Here is a 7,053-nt window from a genome sequence, read left to right as displayed (position 1 = left end):
TAGGGGAAAAATTGAGGCCCAACGACAGAACTTTGACTTGTGTGGAGTTAGTTCGGATGAGTAAAGGTTGATCACATTAATGCTGAGTGTGGATTCCTGCGGTTCCGTAGGCGACGGTTTTGTTCCTGGTCTGTTTGGGTGATGTTTCCTACCGCCCCTCCTTTCCCGTTTTTTTACTTCCTTGGTTTGCTGACTGGTTGGTATCTTTGGGAGTATAGGTTCCTAGAGTTATCACTATCTGAGGCTTCATTAAATCCTTCAATTGAATCAGGTTCCGAGGAGCTGAAACTGACTCTATTCAGACATACTTAGCATTGGTGGCAGAAGCAGGAGCCATAGCAGGTCGTTAGAGGAGAGAGACAGGACAGGAGAGGTGAGGGAGTTCCTGGTGGTGTGGGAGGCAGGCAGGCATGCAGGTCCCAGCTGGTAGTGAGGTCATCTTCAGCTAGCTCCAGCTATTTAACCCTGTCGGTACGCTCATAGCGGGGGATGTGGCGTTTGCCCCTGGCTAGCATGGGTCGGCATGGTGATAATGTATCACCAGCCGACCTATGAGCGCCCGCACGAGACAGTCCGTGCGTGCGGGAGACTTGAAATGGAGACAGGGGATAACTATCCCTTGTCTCCATGGTTTCCAAACAAAGCAGGGCTATGCTAATTGTCCTGCTTCGCTTAGAACCGCATTCATGACCAGGGCTGTTGTTGTTACAGCCCTGGCTCATGATACATTATATGTATTATACACCACATATATATTATATATATGTGTATATATATATATACATATACACTGTATATATACACACATATACATACACACTATATATATATATATATAGGGACTCTTCCCTTTACAATCCCCCTGTTGTCGGGGACTCGACAATGCAATTTGGGGAAGTGTTTGTGGGGTTCTATTTACCCCCTCAACCTCCCTGGTTACTGGTAATGGTCTGAGATGGAAGGAAGTATACTATTGTACCTAGATACTCAACATCAGCTATCTCCTCAAGGACACCTTCCCGCCAGTCCTCTGACTCTAGAGTCTAGTGTCCAAAGAAACGAAACCTCAAAGTTCACAGAATGAAGATGAAATTAAATCTCCTAGTCCATAGAACAAAGTTGAGATAAAACTCACAGTCCATAGAACGAAGCCTCGAAGCTCAACAGACGAAGTTGAAATTAAACCTTCATAGTCCATAGAACTAAGAAACCTTCATAGTCCATAGAACGGGGTTGAAATAAACTCACAGTCCATAGAACGAAGCCTCAAAGCTCATCAAACGAACAAAGCTCATATGAAAACCTCAAAGTCCATGAATGGCAGATTTCTTGTTCTTTCTTGCTTGGAGTTTCTTCCTCTTGAGTGGCGTCAGCAGGTCTTTCCAGTTGCCGATCCAATTTTAGCATGCTGACCCGTGTAAGGCTACTTGTGCCCTCATATGGTCAGCCTTGGAATGGCTTAGCCCGCCTTTCAACAACCTTTTGTACGTGATCCATTACTTTTCCAACTTTTCCCAGCATCTTGATTGAAGACGAAACAATCTTTGTGGGCCGATATCCAGGTCTTTATCGTGGCAGGTTATCATCCCCGAGGAGGAATTGAGGTCTTGGTACCCAGGAATCTACTGTGGGGTGGAGCATCGCCTTCCATTTCCCCTCTGACATTCAATCCATCATCATATTGACCATACCAGTTCTCAGGTTGAGGTGGCAAATAACATCAAGGGTTTGTGTGTACCTTACCTGTCCCTAAGGGTTCCTACACACTACCCAATCACACAAACAAAGTGAAAAATAACCAAAGATACAAAAATATTCCCCCCCAAACCATAGGTATATGTACATATAGAGATTCATGCTCAAACAGCATCTCTCACTACCCCTCCATAAACACGAGAAAGGTCCACATGCAAATGGGGTGACTACAGGCTGTAAATATATTCCCGCCTACACGTACATACTCACTCACTGTGGGACGGGCACGTCCTCACTGAGTATGCCTATGTTGCGGACACATATCAACACCTGGAATGTCTATATGTCTGAACCTAAAAAAAGAATTAATGTTCCACTATTAGCAAAAGAATCTATGAAATGATCGGCAGAATTTAATATGGCCTAATTATTAATAATACTTGTTAATGTTCATAGTTTTTACAGATGACACCTAATTATCCATATTAACGGGTCCTTCCCCCACCAGATTTCCCGTTAACCAATTGACGGTCTAGTATACAAAGGAAAACAAATTTTCCAATACTAATTATCCTTGAAGACCAATACATAATTCCCCTTCTTTCCAGTTCATGTATTGTCTTAAACTGTTTAATATCATGTATTTTTTAGCGTCTAATTATGTTTTAATTTTTCGATGTGAGTATTTCAGAGGTTCATATCCGACAGCCTAATAAATAGAAATAAGCATTAATATTCTATCCACTACTCTAGGATAGTTTTGGATCATTATTATCCCTCATCTTATTATTTATTACTAGCCATCAACCAATGCTGTAAGCACATAACGTACTAGTGGAGCAGTGATGTTCTATCACCGGCTCTCTGTTTCAGCACCACTTCTGCTGGACAGCTCCACCGTGCTGGATAGCTTTTATTCACAGAATGCTGATGTTCTATAGGCGTCTCCCTAGTTCAGCACTACTATGCTGGACAGCACCACTTTTCTGTGACATCACTAATTTTCACCTGTTGGCAACCGGATATAAACCTCGTTCTGACATTTAGTTGTTAGCATTAAAGCCATGAGGAAGGACGTGGTATACGTCTGAAACGCGTAGGCACCTTACCTACATTTTCACCCTTGCATTCGGGAATGATCTTGTTTTAACTATCCAAATAAAATTGGAACTACGTTCTGTTTCAAACTTGACTGCGCTGGACCATCGACTAATGTAGTAGATGTTGCCTGCAGTCCTATGTAACACCACAGATAACACAGTGATGACTCTCTGAGTACAGATAATGTAGTAGATGTAAGAGACAAACACATGCAGAGACAAACACATGCAGAGACACACACACATATACACACAGACACTCACCATGTATCCTTGCTGACAGGATCACAAGTTTATTTCAGGACAGGAGCTTCCTCCTCTGCTTCTCGGCTGTTATTTACTCTGTGTGTGTAACAGCAGAGCACAGAGTAGAGGCAGAGCCCAGTGGCACCCCCTACATGCTGGGAGGGTGCAGCAAGGGAGTGGACCAGTCCAGTCCCCTGACCTGAGTCATCTGACCTCATGTCACTGACGTGAGGTCAAGTGACAGGTAGGGTGATTGGACTGGTCCACTCCCTGGCCGTCACAGACCTCAGTCAGAATGACGCAGCATGATTTCCTGGCTCTTCCTAAAGCTGCTGCAGGTGTCTGACATACAGGGCGCCTATCAGCAGCGATCAGCTGCTCTGCACCCCCCCCCTTCCCTACAACTTAGTTGCGCCCGGGGCACATGCCTCATCTGCCCCCCCTAGCTACGCCCCTGCACATAGGATTCCTGCTGCACACACCACTCACACATAGGATACATGCTGTACTTGCCACTCACCCATAGGATACATGCAGTACATGCCACTCACCCATAGGAAACATGCTATACACGCCACTCACACATAGGACACATGCTGTACACGCCACTCACACATAGGATACATGCTGTACACGCCACTCACACATAGGATACATGCTGTACACGTCACTCACACATAAGATACCTGCTGCACACGCCACTCACACATAGGACACATGCTGTACACGCCACTCACACATAGGACACATGCTGTACACGCCACTCACACATAGGATACATGCTGTACACGCCACTCACACTTTGGATACATGCTGTACACGCCACTCACACATAGGACACTTGCTGTACACGCCACTCACACATAGGATACATGCTGTACATGCCACTCACACATAGGATACATGCTGTACATGTCACTCACACATAAGATACCTGCTGCACACGCCACTCACACATAGGACACATGCTGTACACGCCACTCACACATAGGACACATGCTGTACACGCCACTCACACATAGGACACATGCTGTACATGCCACTCACACATAGGATACATGCTGTACAGGCCACTCAAACATAGAATACATGCTGTACATGACACTCACACATAGGATAAATGCTGTACACGCCACTCAAACATAGTACACATGCTGTACACGCCACTCACACCACATGCCACTCACACATAGGATAAATGCTGTACACACCACTTACATATAGGACACATGCTGTACACGCCACTTACACAGGATACATGATGTACACACCACTCACACAGGATACATGCTGTACACGCCACTCACACATAGTACACATGCTGTACACGCCACTCACATATAGGACACATGCTGTACACGTCACTTACACAGGATACATGATGTACACACCACTCACACAGGATACATGCTGTATAAGCCACTCACACATAGTACACATGCTGTACACGCCACTCACATATAGGATACATGCTGTACATGCCACTCACACATAGGATACATGCTATACACGTCACTCAACCATAAGATACCTGCTGCACATGCCACTCACACATAGGACACACGCTGTACATACCACTCACACATAGGATAAATGCTGTACACGCCACTCACACATAGTACACATGCTGTACACGCCACTCACACCACACGCCACTCACACATAGGATAAATGCTGTACACACCACTTACATATAGGAAACATGCTGTACATGCCACTCACACAGGATACATGCTGCACACACCACTCACACATAGGATACATGATGTACACACTACTCACACATAGGATACATGCTGCACACTCCACTCACACATAGGATACATGCTGCACACACCACTCACACATAGGATACATGCTGCACACTCCACTCACACATAGGATACATGCTGCACACACCACTCACACATAGGATACATGATGTACACGCCACTCACACATAGTACACATGCTGTACACACCACTCACACATAGGATACATGCTGTACATGCCACTCACACATAGGATACACGCTGCACACGCCACTCACACATAGGACACATGCTGTACAGGCCACTCACACATAGGATACGTGCTGCACACGCCACTCACACATATGATACATGCTGTACACGCCACTCACACATAGGATACATGCTGCACACGCCACTCACACATAGGATACACGCTGTACACGCCACTCACACATAGGATGTATGCTGTACACGCTACTCACAAAAAGGACACATGCTGTACAGGCCACTCACACATAGGATACATGATGTACATGCCACTCACACATAGGATACATGCTGCACACGAAACTCACACATAGGATACGTGCTGTACACGCCACTCACACATTGGATACATGCTGTACACACCACTCACACATAGGATACATGCTGTACAGACCACTCACACATAGGATACGTGCTGCACACGCCACTTACACATAGGATACATGCTGCACACGAAACTCACACATAGGATACATGCTGCACACGCCACTCACACATAGGATACATGCTGTACACGCCACTCACACATAGGATACGTGCTGCACACGCCACTTACACATAGGATACATGCTGCACACGAAACTCACACATAGGATACATGCTGTACATGCCACTCACACATAGGATACACGCTGTACACGCCACTCACACATAGGATACATGCTGTACACACCACTCACATAGTATACATGCTGTACACGCCACTCACACATTGGATACATATTGTACACCCCACTCACACATAGGATACATTCTGCACTCGCCACTCACACATAGGATACACGCTGTACACGCCACTCACACATAGGATACATGCTGCACACACCACTCACATAGGATACATGCTGTACACGCCACTCACACATTGGATACATATTGTACACCCCACTCACACATAGGATACATTCTGCACACGCCACTCACACATAGGATACATTCTGCACACGCCACTCACACATAGGATACATGCTGTACACACCACTCATACATTAGACATATGCTGTACATCCACAAGACCACTGCAGCCAGTCATTGACCTCAGCAGTGACGCTAGCATGTACAGCAAATGACCGCTGAGACCAGTGATTGGCTGCAGTGTTCACATGGATGAACGGCATGTTTTCACTAGGTTCAGTAATGGAAAGAATTGGGTCTGGCAGAGGTTGACCATTCACAGAAGCGACAGATAGAGGTTTCTCCGAAGGCGTCGTGGGCAAATAGAGACGGTCTACTTAGGCCTGTTGGATGAAATTCGCAGTCGCTCCAGAATCCAGATAAGCGGAAACAGAGTGCGATTTTGTTTTTTTTTTTATTCTCATTCCAATAAGATATTAATACATATAACAAAAAAACAATCCCGACCCCTCCCCCAACCTAATCCTAATACAAAAACCTTACTTATACATAACAAAGTGCATTTTAAGCGTATACATATGGATTATTCGTTTAAAAAAAACAAAAAACCTTCAACTCTCTCCCATACGTAGCTCTCCGAGCACCCTCACATCTTTACCCAATTGTCATCCTTGAGTTGAACATAACCCTTTGTTCATCTGTCATGCTCTTGATCCATGGTTCCCATAGTTGTTCAAATGTAAAGTTTTTATTTTTGCTATTATAATATCCAAACTCCATGTTTATATTCCTTAGTATTATTCTGTGCCATGCTTACCCAGAATTGGTGAACCATAGGACAATTCCAAAACAAGTGCTAGAAATCTGCCTCTGATATCCAACATCTGACGCATTTCCCGCAATTTTTTCCTGAAAACCTTTTCATTTTCTTTGGCGTTAAATACAAACAGTGTATAATAAAATATTATGTCATTCTATGGGATCTATTCAATTACAATTTACCAGTGCATCTGCTTATTTTTCTCCATTCATTGTCATCTATTATCCCAAAAAGATATTCCCACTCCCCCCCACCTCTTTGATTCCCCTCCCCTCTAGACTCGCATTTTAATTTCTTATAAATCCGTTATAGTAAACCTTTTCCCCTCCCAAATTG

This window comes from Rhinoderma darwinii, unplaced genomic scaffold (genome assembly GCF_050947455.1).
Source record: "Rhinoderma darwinii isolate aRhiDar2 unplaced genomic scaffold, aRhiDar2.hap1 Scaffold_76, whole genome shotgun sequence".
Classification (NCBI taxonomy): domain Eukaryota; kingdom Metazoa; phylum Chordata; class Amphibia; order Anura; family Rhinodermatidae; genus Rhinoderma; species Rhinoderma darwinii.
Note: the sequence above shows the minus strand (reverse complement) of the source record.